Below are 15,949 nucleotides of genomic sequence, written 5' to 3' on the forward strand. Positions count from 1 at the left end.
GCACAAACTCTTCAACGAAATCGTTGTCTCGAGGAACAATTCGATTTAGCCAAAACTAAATATGAGATAGTCCACTGCAAACTAGATAAATCTGTTGAGTTATCTACAAATAGGAGCGCGCAATTTGATAACATGCAGGCAGTTTTGTTGAACGTTACTCAGAGTAACACGGTTCTACTCAAAATTCTGCAGACCAAAGACAATCAATTGATGAACACAATGACTAAGTTGGATGACAAATCAGCAGAACTCATTGAAGTTGCTGACCAAACGAATGATGAGAGAACTCGGGTGATGAAGATGGAAATCTTGATTTCTAAGCAAGCAGAAGAAATCTCATCACTGAATCTCTCGCTCCGTACTCAAGATCTCTATCTGCAAACCATGACAGATAAGTTTGAGACTGAAAGGAGCAAGTGCGACACTCACGTGTCCAAAATCAGTACTCTAAGCGCTCAAGTGGACTCTGCAATGCATCAGAATACCACCCTTAGGTACCATCTGGAGGAAATCCAGAATGGTCATGCTCCACAGCGTGACTATCCATCCAAGCAACCGGAACCTTGTACTCAGAGGGAAGACGATAGGTTTCAGACATTGCCTCCATTAAGTGTCCCTCAGTCTTCTCCTCTTGGCCATTCGGCACTGAGTAACATGGCGCCTCTTGGCCAACAAAGCCAAAGCTTTGCTTCTCCTCTTGTCCTTTTGGCCCCACTTTCCCCACAGGATGAAGCCAACCCTCTCCACCCGCTTGACGCGGAATACCTTGACGAACTCGTCAAGAATTTACCCACTATTGAGCCCGTTCCAGGTCAGCCAAACGATACTGAGACGTTCCTAGCTGACATAGAGTACGCGTCGAATGGCTACCCGAACGCTACAGGTTCTGACAGGGTTTACCTGTTGAAGCGAACATCGAATAGACACGTCACAAGGTTCATTCGCCTACAACAGCAACACGTGCTAAATGACTACGCAAAACTTGCCACAGCTTTGAAATTAGAATTCAGTGGTTCTGCAACTTGCAAACACGATAGCTCACTGGCTAACACGGTCTGACAAGCTCGGAACGAACACCCACAAGCTTACTATTATAGGCTTCGTTCAGTTTACTTTGGCCTACTCACTGAAACAGGCATGGAAGGCCTGTTACCATTTAAACAAATGTTCCTGTCGAACATGTATCCCACCTTCATTACCTACTTGGGCCCTGCAGCCCACGTTGGCTTGCCTATTATACAACTCAGAGAGTTTGCAAGCACAGCTTTTGAGGCATCAAAAGCTTGCAACGCTAAGAGCCCTGACCACTCGGTTTTGAAGTTGGACCAGGAGCACTCATTCCAGTTAGAGGGTGCATTATCAGGTATTGGAGCGTTAAGAGATGACGCACAACAATAGTTTCTACCACGAAACCATGATTCCAATAACCTCCGCGGTCTAAATAACTGTAAAGTACGTCGCCATCAAAACGACTACCACTACAATCGACATGTTCACTACGTTCCTGCACTCAACCCACACAAAGTGTCAGAGCACAAGGGTACCAAAGGGTTGAAGGATGATCAAAACGTAGACCAATGTTCTCCAGAAGTTCCACTACATGAACTAAAGCGAGAAACATTTGAGAAAAGGGTCAAAGATAAGTCACAAGGACTAGACGGGGAATTACCGGACACCAGGTCCGCAGGAAGTAAATCTCTCCCGCTCTCACTCGAGACCCTGTCTAGGGCCCGTTTGATCAAGAAACAAGCCCACGGGCTTTTTCTATAGACTCTGATACAAAGGTTGTGAAGAAAAAGGTCAAACGCTTCGTTAATTGTGGAAAACCACAATTGTGGAAAACCACAATTAACGAAATGGAAAACCACACTACAGGCTGATCCAACTTTGATGTAATGTCCTTAAAACAAGTCCAAATGAGGCCCAGTAGTGTGTGTGGCCTCCACGTGCCTGTATGACCTCCCTACAATGCCTGGGCATGCTCCTGATGAGGTGGCAGATGGTCTCCTGAGGGATTTCCTCCCAGACCTGGACTAAAGCATCCGCCAACTCCTGGACAGTCTGTGGTGCAACGTGGCGTTGGTGGATGAAGCGAGACATGATGTCCCAGGTGTGCTCAATTGGATTCAAGTCTGGGGAACGGGCGGGCCAGTCAAATCAAATGAAATTTTATTTGTCACATACACATGGTTAGCAGATGTTAGTGTAGCGAAATGCTTGTGCTTCTAGTTCCGACAATGCAGTGATAACCAACAAGTAATCTAATCTAACTAACAATTCCAAAACTACTGTCTTATACACAGTGTAAGGGGATAAAGAATATGTACATAAGGATATATGAATGAGTGATGGTACAGAGAGGCATACAGTAGATGGTATCGAGTACAGTATATACATATGAGATGGATGAGTATGTAGACAAAGTAAACAAAGTGGCATAGTTAAAGTGGCTAGTGATACATGTATTACATAAGGATGCAGTCGATGATGTAGAGTACAGTATATATGTATGCATATGAGATGAATAATGTAGGGTAAGTAACATTATATAAGGTAGCATTGTTTAAAGTGGCTAGTGATATATTTACATAATTTCCCATCAATTCCCATTATTAAAGTGGCTGGAGTTGGGTCAGTGTCAATGACAGTGTGTTGGCAGCAGCCACTCAATGTTAGTGGTGGCTGTTTAACAGTCTGATGGCCTTGAGATAGAAGCTGTTTTTCAGTCTCTCGGTCCCAGCTTTGATGCACCTGTACTGACCTCGCCTTCTGGATGATAGCGGGGTGAACAGGCAGTGGTTCGGGTGGTTGATGTCCTTGATGATCTTTATGGCCTTCCTGTAACAACAGGTGGTGTAGGTGTCCTGGAGGGCACGGAAGTTTGCCCCCGGTGATGCGTTGTGCAGTCCTCACTACCCTCTGGAGAGCCTTACGGTTGAGGGCGGAGCAGTTGCCGTACCAGGCGATGATACAGCCCGCCAGGATGCTCTCGATTTTTGCATCTGTAGAAGTTTGTGAGTGCTTTTGGTGACAAGCCAAATTTCTTCAGCCTCCTGAGGTTGAAGAGGCGCTGCTGCGCCTTCTTCACGACGCTGTCAGTGTGAGTGGTCCAATTCAGTTTGTCTGTGATGTGTATGCCGAGGAACTTAAAACTTGCTACCCACTCCACTACTGTTCCATCGATGTGGATAGGGGGGTGTTCCCTCTGATGTTTCCTGAAGTCCACAATCATCTCCTTAGTTTTGTTGACGTTGAGTGTGAGGTTATTTTCCTGACACCACACTCCGAGGGCCCTCACCTCCTCCCTGTAGGCCATCTCGTCGTTGTTGGTAATCAAGCCTACCACTGTTGTGTCGTCCGCAAACTTGATGATTGAGTTGGAGGCGTGCGTGGCCACGCAGTCGTGGGTGAACAGGGAGGACAGGAGAGGGCTCAGAACGCACCCTTGTGGGGCCCCCGTGTTGAGGATCAGCGGGGAGGGGATGTTGTTGCCTACCCTCACCACCTGGGGGCGGCCCGTCAGGAAGTCCAGTACCCAGTTGCACAGGGCGGGGTCGAGACCCAGGGTCTCGAGCTTGATGACGAGCTTGGAGGGTACTATGGTGTTGAATGCCGAGCTGTAGTCGATGAACAGCATTCTCACATAGGTATTCCTCTTGTCCAGGTGGGTTAGGGCAGTGTGCAGTGTGGTTGAGATTGCATCGTCTGTGGACCTATTTGGACGGTAAGCAAATTGGAGTGGGTCTAGTGTGTCAGGTAGGGTGGAGATGATATGGTCCTTGACTAGTCTCTCAAAGCACTTCATGATGACGGAAGTGAGTGCTACGGGGCGGTAGTCGTTTAGCTCAGTTACCTTAGCTTTCTTGGGAACAGGAACAATGGTGGCCCTCTTGAAGCACATGGGAACAGCAGACTGGTATAGGGATTGATTGAATATGTCCGTAAACACACCGGCCAGCTGGTCTGCGCATGCTCTGAGGGCGCGGCTGGGGATGCCGTCTGGGCCTGCAGCCTTGCGAGGGTTAACACGTTTAAATGTCTTACTCACCTCAGCTGCAGTGAAGGAGAGACCGCATGTTTTCGTTGCAGGCCGTGTCAGTGGCACTGTATTGTCCTCAAAGCGGGCAAAAAAGTTATTTAGTCTGCCTGGGAGCAAGACATCCTGGTCCGTGACTGGGCTAGGTTTCTTCTTGTAGTCCGTGATTGACTGTAGACCCTGCCACATGCCTCTTGTGTCTGAGCCGTTGAATTGAGATTCTACTTTGTCTCTGTACTGACGCTTAGCTTGTTTAATAGCCTTGCGGAGGGAATAGCTGCACTGTTTGTATTCGGTCATGTTGCCAGACACCTTGCCCTGATTAAAAGCAGTGGTTCGTGCTTTCAGTTTCACGCGAATGCTGCCATCAATCCACGGTTTCTGGTTAGGGAATGTTTTTATCGTTGCTATGGGAACGACATCTTCAACGCACGTTCTAATGAACTCGCACACCGAATCAGCGTGTTCGTCAATATTTTTATCTGACGCAATACGAAACATGTCCCAGTCCACGTGATGGAAGCAGTCTTTGAGTGTGGAATCAGCTTGGTCGGACCAGCGTTGGACAGACCTCAGCGTGGGAGCCTCTTGTTTAAGTTTCTGCCTGTAGGCAGGGATCAACAAAATGGAGTCGTGGTCAGCTTTTCCGAAAGGGGGGCGGGGCAGGGCCTTATATGCATCGCGGAAGTTAGAGTAACAATGATCCAAGGTTTTACCACCCCTGGTTGCGCAATCGATATGCTGATAAAATTTAGGGAGTCTTGTTTTCAGATTAGCTTTGTTAAAATCCCCAGCTACAATGAATGCAGCCTCCGGATAAATGGTTTCCAGTTTGCAAAGAGTTAAATAAAGTTTGTTCAGAGCCATCGATGTGTCTGCTTGGGGGGGATATATACGGCTGTGATTATAATCGAAGAGAATTCTCTTGGAAGATAATGCGGTCTACATTTGATTGTGAGGAATTCTAAATCAGGTGAACAGAAGGATTTGAGTTCCTGTATGTTTCTTTCATCACACCATGTCTCGTTAGTCATGAGGCATACGCCCCCGCCACTCTTCTTACCAGAAAGATGTTTGTTTCTGTCGGCGCGATGCGTGGAGAAACCCGTTGGCTGCACCGCATCGGATAGCGTCTTCCCAGTAAGCCATGTTTCCGTGAAGCAGAGAATGTTGCAGTCTCTGATGTCCCTCTGGAATGCTACCCTTGCTCAAATTTCATCAACCTTGTTGTCAAGAGACTGGACATTGGCAAGAAGAATGCTGGGGAGTGGTGCGCGATGTGCCCTTGTCCGGAGTCTGACCAGAAGACCGCTACGTTTCCCTCTTTTTCGGAGTCGTTTTTTGGGTCGCTGCATGCGATCCATTCCGTTGTCCTGTTTGTAAGGCAGAACACAGGATCCGCGTCGCGGAAAACATATTCTTGGTCGTACTTGGTCCATAGCATCAATGCGTTCCTCTTGCAGGAACTGCTGACACACTCCAGCCACATGAGGTCTAGCATTGCCTTGCATTAGGAGGAACCCAGGGCCAACTGCACCAGCATATGGTCTCACAAGGGGTCTGAGGATCTCATCTCGGTACCTAATGGCAGTCAGGATACCTCTGGCAAGCACATGGAGGGCTGTGCGGCCCCCCAAAGAAATGCCACCCCACACCATGACTGACCCACCGCCAAACCGGTCATGCTGGAGGGTGTTGCCTGCAGCAGAACGTTCTCCACGGCGTCTCCAGACTCTACCACGTCTGTCACGTCTGTGCTCAGTGTGAACCTGCTTTCATCTGTGAAGAGCACAGGTCGCCAGTGGCGAATTTGCCAATCTTGGTGTTCTCTTGCAAATGCCAAACGTCCTGCACGGTGTTGGGCTGTAAGCACAACCCCCACCTGTGGACGTCGGGCCCTCATACCACCCTCATGGAGTCTGTTTCTGACCGTTTGAGCAGACACATGCACATTTGTGGCCTGCTGGAGGTCATTTTGCAGGGCTCTAGCAGTGCTCATCCTGCTCCTGCTCCTGCACTACGCTGACAGACACAGCAAACCTTCTTGCCACAGCTCGCATTGATGTGCCATCCTGGATGAGCTGCACTACCTGAGCCACTTGTGTGGGTTGTAGACTCCGTCTCATGCTACCACTAGAGTGAAAGCACCGCCAGCATTCAAAAGTGACCATAACATCAGCCAGGAAGCATAGGAACTGAAAAGTGGTCTGTGGTCACCACCTGCAGAACCACTACTTTATTGGGGTGTCTTGCTAATTGCCTATAATTTCCACCTGTTGTCTATTCCATTTTCACAACAGCATGTAACATTTATTGTCAATCAGTGTTGCTTCCTAATTGGACAGTTTTATTTCACAGAAGTGTGATTGACTTGCAGTTACATTGTGTTGTTTAAGTGTTCCCTTTTATTTTTTTGAGCAGTGTATATTATTTCAGTAGGCCTTATAAGTTTTTGATGTAGTCATATCATTTCTCCTGATAGGGTCCACGTGATGAAGAGGACATTTATGTTAATCGAAAGAACTCCCTCTCTAACAATGTACAAGTAGTCTGAAATGCCACACTAGCCTTTACAAATTGTTGCCAAATGGCCCGGGAGCACACATGACTCCTTCATTGTATCAAATTCAACCCTGGGAATCAAGTTTGAGTTAGGACACATTCCTTATGGATGGCTATTAGGTAAAGAAATCAGAAATCACTAACCCTTTCTTTTCTTTACATGGTACCTGTGTAATTGTTTTGTGGTCCACATCACACTTAAAATAGTGTTGCTTCTTATGATATCAATTTACTACTTTGTATGTTTGGGATTTTAGGTGATAGTGGCTATGCACAAAAAAACATGGCTCATGACACCAATCCTACACACTAACAATAATAGAGAAGATAACTACAACCATGCTCAGGTGAAAACGAGGAGTTTAGTAGAGAGATCTATCCAGATTCAGATGCATTGACTGCTCTTGGGGGAGTTATTTTATACAGCCCAGAAAAAGGCATGCAAGATCATAACCTCAGCATGTATCTTACACATCATATGCATACAAAACAAGATGCCACATCCCAATATACCTGACATAATATATGCTATTTAGCAGACGCTTTTATCCAAAGCGACTTACAGTCATGTGTGCATACATTCTATGTATGGGTGGTCCCGGGGATCGAACCCACTACCCTGGCGTTACAAGCGCCATGCTCTACCAACTGAGCTACAGAAGGACCATTCCACCAGCTGCCACTGACCACAATGCCGCTGGTCGATGCAATGCTGGCCTACAAGCAAGACATTACCTCATTTGGAGTAGATTCACATGACAAAAAAGGTTTGTATGATATCGAAACATTTATTTCAGAATATTCCTTTTCAATTCTTCAATTCTTTTCCCATCCTCTCTTTTTGGTCTCTGCAGTGACCCCACAGTTGATGAGTTTCCCCAACAGCAACCTTTTCCTGGTTGTTATTTCCTCCACCATCACTTCAAGCTCTTGTTTACTGAAGTTATTATTGCGCTTTCCTTGGTCCATTTTTGGTTTTGATGTACAGTAGCTAACGTTAGTCTGATGGCTATAATGTGTGAAAAATGGTGTTGTTGTGTGTGTAAAGGGTTTGCGAGCCAACTAAAACCATTTTTATTCTCGAGACATTAAGCAAAAAAATAATTGTAATAAAATCTAAATATCAACACTTTATTATAGTGGGCCAAATCCTATCATCCCTGTTCTTATAGGCTTATTTATTGGTTTCAAGCACGTCACTAGTGTCAAAGCCACATAAGTAGATATTTACGAAGTTCTTAAGAAAGATATTTATGAATTCCTAAGAACATTTTGAGGAATTGCATCTACGGAGTATCTTATGAACTTCTTATTCTTTTTCTTAAGCAGCTTAAGTTTTTTCGGAAGTAATGTTTCGTGAATTCTGTGCCAGGGCCTGTATTCACAAAGCATTGTACAGTGGGATTGCTGATCTAGGATCAGTTTAGCCTTTAGGTCATAATTAATACAATTATATGGAATGGACAGGTGGGGACCTGATACTCCTACTCAGAGACACTTTGTTAATAGTGGTACATGACCTGCAACACCCAATTGTGTAGGGTTAGGGAATTTTGCAAATTAGGATACAATATATTACAAACAAAATATATAATGGGTCTGCACTCAAAAAGATATCGTAAAGCTTACGTACATGATTTCTTATTTTCACTGCATCAGGGATAGTGTACACCTGAACATGTATCCAAAAATTATGTTTGCCCATGTAGTGATAACAACAGTTGAGGGGAGATGGTCACAGCAAGTATAATCAATTAAAAAGCGTTATATTATCAGATCATCTATTCAAAAATCTTTGTGTGTTCTCAAGTCACATTCATGCCACTAGTATGCAGCGCTGTTAGGGAAGAATCGGGAAGAATTCTCTTCACAAACAGAAAACTCTTCATGCTTATCACATTTCATGGCTAGACATAAAGTAATTGATCACCAGAATCATAGATATATATTTTTAACCACTAACCTTTCAGAAAAAGCTTATGTGAGAAGCTGATCCAGCAAGTCAATGGAATAAGGCATAATGCTATTGTCATATATAATTTTCAAACATTGAAGTCACTTATTGATATCTTGCTAACATAATGAAAGAAATATGAAATAGAGGAGACAATGGCCTGTGGTTAAACATGTTTTTTTGTTCCAGGTCATCAATGTACATTGTGTTACTTTTGTCCCAACCATCTCTGCTGTAACTTCTCCCAGGCTAACACCCAAGACTAGCGAGCATGATACTTTAAAACTATGTTGTCATTTAGACCAGATGGGTTAAGAAAATGGCATATGTTTGGAACCTTAAACAACTAAATATATCTACAACTGGAAAAAACTTCTGGGTTTGTTTCCATTTATATCGCTCAACGACACTTTTTGTTGATAACTCAGCGAAACATGGTCAGATTGGGATGTTTGTTTTCAGGGAGGTCATCCTCCACATTAGGAACACGCTGACTTCATTATATTAGTCTAGCTTCTGTGGTATCTGAGAAAATGGCCATGTTACTTTTGCCCCATCTTACCTTCATCCCGGCTCTCCCCTACTTTGATTTCCGTGTTATAATTTGTTATCAACTGTGTTAGGAAATATGATTTACGCATGTTCAGATGCCAAATTGAATAGAAATTAAAAACAGGCTGGCATGGTTGAGTGCTTTTCGGTCGAAATCAGTCATAACAGCGACCTCTTCTTTGATAAAGAAACCACAAAGTCAATTGCACTAAAAAGTCAAAGAAATACTATTCATACACCAGTGCAGTGCAGAACATATTGTTTGAAACCGTGAACAAGATCGGTTTAATGTGTCTTGGTTAATGTAACATCTCTTCAGATTTCATAACTCCCTTTTACCAAGGAATCATGAAGTCTTCTCATCCCTAAAATAAACTGTGAGATATGTTTTCGATAGCAATATCGCGATGTGCAATGTAGATGTTATTTTCTACCGAGATTGCAAAACAATTAATTAGTATGTTGATGTAGTGCCCATTGTTTAGTAATATTTCAACCTTAAGTCATATTTTTACTGTCAGTTGCTGGTTTCAAAAAGCGCCATAAAACAACCTTTATTTGTTCATCTTAAATGAAATATAGGAACAAACAGTACAGATGGATAGCAAAAAAACTACAACATAGAGTCACAGAATAAGTTAAGAGGAAAAACAAAAATAAATGGATGTCACGCCCTGGTCGAAGTATTTTGTGTTTATCGTTATGTATTGGGTCAGGCCAGGGTGTGGCATGGGGTTTTTATATTGTGGTGTGTTTTGTCTTGGGGTTTTGGTGTATATATCGGGATTGTAGCTAGTGGGGTGATCTAGCAAAGTCTATGGCTGTCTGGAGTGGTTCTCAGAGGCAGGTGTTTATCGTTATCTCTGATTGGGAACCATATTTATGCAGCCATATTCTCTGAGTTTGTCGTGGGTGATTGTCCTTAGTGTCCTGATGTCCTTGTTCTGTGTTAGTTTACACGAGTATAGGCTGTTTCGGTTTTTGTTACGTTTATTGTTTTGTAGTGTTTGTGTTTAGTGTGTTTTTTTTCATTAAACATGAATCGTAATCTACACGCTGCGTTTTGGTCCGACTCTCCTTCACCACACCTAGAAAACCGTTACAGAATCACCCACCCCAACCAAAGAATATGGCTGCCTAAATATGGTTCCCAATCAGAGACAACGATAAAGACATGCCTCTGATTGAGAACCACTCCAGACAGCCATAGATCACCCCACTAGCTACAATCACAATACATACCAAAACCCCAAGACAAAACACACCACAATATAAAAACCCCATGCCACACCCTGGCCTGACCCAAACATGAAGATAAACATAAAATACTTCGACCAGGGCGTGACAATGGAGGAATTTATCATTTTCTAATCCAAGATGACGTAGCAGTCAGACGTGTGTTTTGTCTTGTCTTGTCCGTGTAAATAGTAATTTTCCTTGTAAAAGCCTTTCATGCATGTTAACATCAGAAGCTTCCTCCTAAATTTGTTTTATTCACTGCTTTAGCACACTCCGCCAACCCTGATGTCCTAGCCATGTCTGAATCCTGGCTTAGGAAGGCCACAAAAAAAATCGGACATTTCCACCCCCAACTGCATTTTCTGACAAACTGCCAAAGGGGGCGTAGTTGCGATCTACTGCAGAGATAGTCTGCAGAGTTCTGTCATACTATCCAGGTCTGTGCCCAAACAATTTGAGCTTCTACTTTTAAACATCCACCTTTCCAGAAACAAGTCTCTCACCGTTGCCACTTGTTATAGACCCCTCCTCAGCCCCCAGCTGTGCCCTGGACACCATATGTGAATTAATTATCCCCCATCTATCTTTTAGAGTTCCTACTGTTAGGTGACCTAAACTGGGATACGCTTTACACCCAGGCCGTCCTACAATCTAAGCTAGATGCCCAATATCTAACACAAATGATCAAGGAACCTACCAAGTACAACCCTAAGTCCACAACCAGGATCTTAGCGATCACTGCCTGCATGCGTAATGGGTCCACGGTCAAACATCCACTCCTCATCACTGTCAAAAGCTCCCTAAAACACTTCCTGGAAGGATATTGACCTCATCCTGTCAGTAGAGGATGCCTGGTTGCTTTTAAAAGGGCTTTCCTAGCCATCTTAAATAAGCATGCCCAATTCAAAAAATGTAAATCTAAGAACAGATATAGCCCTTGGTTCACCCCAGATTTGACTGTCCTTGACCAGCACAAAAACATTCTGTGGCATCCTGCATTAGCATCGAATAAACCCTGCAATATGCAACTTTTCAGGGAAGTCAGGAACCAATATACACAGTCAGTTAGGAAAGCTAAGGCTAGCATTTTCAAACAGAAATGTGCATCCTATAGCACTAATTCTAAAAACTTTTGGGACACTGTAAAGTCCATGAAGAATAAGAGCACCTCCTCCCAAATGCCCACTGCACTGAGGCTAGGAAACACTGTCACCACCGATAAATCTACGATAATCAATCATTTTAAGAAGCATTTTTCTGGCCATGCTTTCCACCTGGCTACCCCTACCCCAGCCAACATTTCATCACCCCCTTCAGCAACTTGCCCAAGCCCCACCCCCCGCTTCTCCTTCACCCAAATCAGCTGATATTCTGAAAGCGCTGTGAAATCTGTATCCCTACAAATCAGCTGGGCTAGACAATCTGGACCCTCTCTTTCTAAAATTACCAGCCAAAATTGTTGCAACCCCTATTAGTAGCCTGTTCAACCTCTCTTTTGTATCATCTGAGATCCCCAAAGGTTGGAAAGCTGCCGTGGTCATCCCCCTCTTCAAAGGGGGAGACTCTCTAGACCCAAATTGTTATAGACCTATATCCATCCTGCCCTACCTTTGTAAAATCTTCGAAAGCCAAGTTAACAAACAGATTACCGGCCATTTCAAATCCCACCGTACCTTCTCCGCAATGCAATCTTGTTTCCGAGCTGGTCATGGGTGCACCTCAGCCACGCTCAAGGTCCTAAACAATATCATATCCACCATTGATAAAAATACAGTACTGTTGTGGGAGAAAGATGTACATATAGGGAGAAACGTAATACTTTACCACAAGAGAAAGATACACTTAGAGTGCATTTGCCATTCTGGTAAAATGCATTGTCTATTGTATAGGACAGGAGGCCAGAGTAAGGCCATGAGAGCATAGGACAGCTGGACATACCAAGGTCAGAGGGACATACAAAGGAGGGGGTCAGCCAAATGACCAACTGATGGACTATAGACATAGGACATATATTTTTAGGACATGAAGAGAAGAGACACATAGTCTACTAGTCCTAATAAGGACAGACATACCAAAGACCACACGAAGCTGAACTTAAGGGGCCCATAGGACAAGATGGGCATGTATTATTTTTGGGACATGAAGAGGTCCTGTCACCATTATAACTTGACTGAAAGCAGATATAGGTGTTATTGGGTGTGAACAAGCAGGATGCACAGATTGGGATATAATGGTGGCAGATGGACTGAGGGAAGTAACTTCATTTGCATGTGGGATGGACTCATATGTTGTATGTGTATAAATCTGAGCCAGTGCTCTGGAAAAGTGTGTGTTCCGCGGACCATCTAGGCTTCTGATATTTTTCTATTAAAAGCCTATATTGAATTCACAAGTTCTTGTAAGTGTTCGATTTTGTTACGATACTCCACGACACTGTGCGGCCGTCTTCATCGACCTGGCCAAGGCTTTCGACTCTGTCAATAACAGCATACTTATCTGCAGACTCAATAGCCTTGGTTTCTCAAATCACTGCCTCGCCTGGTTCACCTCCTCCTTCTTAGATAGAGTTCAGTGTGTCAAATCAGAGGGGCTGTTGTCCGGACCTCTGGCAGTCTTTATGGGGGTGCCACAGGGTTCAATTCTCAGGCCGACTCTTTTGTCTGTATATATCAATGATATCGCTCTTGCTGATCCACCTCTACGCAGATGACACCATTCTGTATACATCTGGCCCTTCTTTGGACACTGTGTTAACCTGTTACTCCTACCCCCTACTTTTCAAACATTCTGTTAAAAATCGTGCAACATTTCAGCGCCCTGCTGCTCATGCCAGGAATATAGTATATGCATATGATTAGTATGTGTGGATAGAAAACACTCAGACGTTTATAAAACTGGTTAAATCACGGCTGTGACTATAACAGAACGTGCGTTTCATCCGAAAGCGCAGGAAAATCTGATCACTGAAAATGGAAAAATATATCCATCCGCCACATCAACCCATTGTTAAAGGCGAATCACATTAAATGGGGCTGAGGTTGCAATACCTACAGCTTCCATACGATGTCAACAGTCTTGTCATTTGCCTAGGCTTTGTTTCTTGGTCAAACGAAGAAGAGACAAGCCATTTGTTCAGGTCTCTGACCGGATATTTTGGTTGAGATTTACCCGGACATTATTTCCAGACGTAACGTGTACTAATACCTAAAGTTGCATTACAAAAGTATTTCGAAGTGTTTTGTGAAAGTTTATCGTCAACTTTTTTAATTAAAAAAAATGACGTTACGTTATAAGACGCTATTATTTTCCGTTTATCACACCGTCTTCATAGATCGATATCTAGGCTATATATGGACCGATTTAATTTAAAAAAAGACCCAATAGTGATTATGGGACATCTAGGAGTGCCAACAAAGAAGATGGTCAAAGGTAATGAATGTTTTATATTTTATTTGTGCGGTTTGTGTAGCGGCGACTATGCTAATTATTTTGTTTACGTCCCCTGCGGGTCTTTTTGGGTGTTACATGCTATCAGATAATAGCTTCTCATGCTTTCGCCGAAAAGCATTTTAAAAATCTGACTTGTTGCCTGGATTCACAACGAGTGTAGCTTTAATTCAATACCCTGCATGTGTATTTTAATGAACGTTTGAGTTTTAACTAGAACTATTAGCATTTAGCGTAGTGCATTTGCATTTCCAGATGTCTAGATGGGACGCCTGCGTGTCAGGTAGGAGCAAGAGGTTAACAAACCTCCAAACGAGCTTCGATGCCATACAACATTCCTTCCGTGGCCTCCAACTGCTTTTAAATTCTAGTAAAACTAAATGCATGCTCTTCAACCGATTTGTTGCCCGCACCCGCCCACCCGACTAGCATCACTACTCTGGACGGTTCTGACTGTATTCTGAATATGTGGGCAACTACAAATACCTAGGTGTCTGGTTAGACTGTTATCTCTCCTTCCAGACCTATATTAAGCATCTCCAATCCAAAATTAAATCTAGAATCTGCTTCCTATTTCACAACAAAGCCTCCTTCACTCATGCTGCCAAACAACGCTTGTTTTTTGTTGTATTGTATGTGTGTTTATAGTTTTGTTTAATATTGTGTTAGTGTATGTAAGTTGTTTTGACTGAAACGTTGTTCCCTCTGCTGCTGTTTGATCAGGTAATCTCAATGAGAAAAAACCTGTATAAATAAAGGTAAAAAAACACAATTTTAAAAAAAAGCATACCCTTGTAAAACTGACTATCCTATCGAATCTTGACTTCGGCGATGTCATTTACAAAATAGCCTCAAACTCTACTCAGCAAACTGAATGTCGTCTATCAAAGTGCCATCTGTTTTGTCACCAAAGCCCCTTAAACTACCCACCACCCCTTAAACTACCCACCACCTATTTTCTCTCGTTGGCTGGCCCTCACTACATATTCGTCACTAAGCCACTGGCTCCAGGTCATCTATAAGTCTTTGTTAGGTAAAGCCCCGCCTTATCTCAGCTCACTGGTCACCATAGCAACACCCACCAGTGGCACGCGCTCCAGCAGGTATATTTCAATCGTCACCCCCATTGCCAACACTTCCTTTGGCCGCCTTTACCTCCAGTTCTCTGCTGCCAATGACGAACAAATTGCAAAAATCACTGAAGCTGGAGTCATATATCTCCCTCTGTAACTGTGTACAGGTACAATCTGTAAATAGCACACCCAACTGCCACATTCCCATATTATTACTTATCCTCTTGCTCTTTTGCACCACAGTATCTCTACTTGCACATCATCATCTGCATCATCTACATCATCATCTGCACACTCCAGTGTTAATGCTAAATTGTAATTATTTCGCCTCTATGGCCTATTTATTGCCTTACTCTTGTACATTTGCACACACTGTACATATATTTTATATTTTTGTGTTATTGACTGTAAGTTTGTTTAGGTGTAACTCTTTGTTGCTGTTTTTGTCCCACTGCTTTTCTTTATCTTGGCCAGGTCGCAGTTGTAAATGAGAACTTGTTCTCAACTGGCCTAACTGGTTAAATAAAGGTGAAATAAATACATTAAACAAATATATATAATAAATCAAATTAAATACAGAACGGAAGTTACTGGGATTTCAGATATACAATATCAAGCATTAAAGGTCAGGAACAGTGAAAATAATGTTTTTCATGAAATTTGATGATATTTGAAAGAAACCAGATGATGACTAAAGTTTGAAAAATGACTGTTGGCTTCTACATTGATAATGTTTGATCATAAAGTTACTGGTTCCCTCCCCCATGTCAAACACTTTGATTTATCATTAAGGAGACAAGGTGACACCACCGTAACATCAATGGTAACATGATATTCTCTTTTTTTTTAAAGTACCAACATCGGAGAAGATGTGTTTGCAAAGGGGTGTGGTTTATATAGCTAGATATTAACTCTACTGGTGCCCAAATTTGACTGTAGGGTGTCGGCAAATATAATTGAATGTTTACTTTATTCATCTATGGCAAAGATACATAGAACCGCATCATTAGAGGCATGCCAAATTGGAGATATATACAAAAAATGACTTAATTGATGCAATTTTAATGTTGTTTATGTGGCTTTGTG

Source organism: Oncorhynchus gorbuscha, linkage group LG18, assembly GCF_021184085.1.
Source record: "Oncorhynchus gorbuscha isolate QuinsamMale2020 ecotype Even-year linkage group LG18, OgorEven_v1.0, whole genome shotgun sequence".
In the NCBI taxonomy this organism is placed as follows: domain Eukaryota; kingdom Metazoa; phylum Chordata; class Actinopteri; order Salmoniformes; family Salmonidae; genus Oncorhynchus; species Oncorhynchus gorbuscha.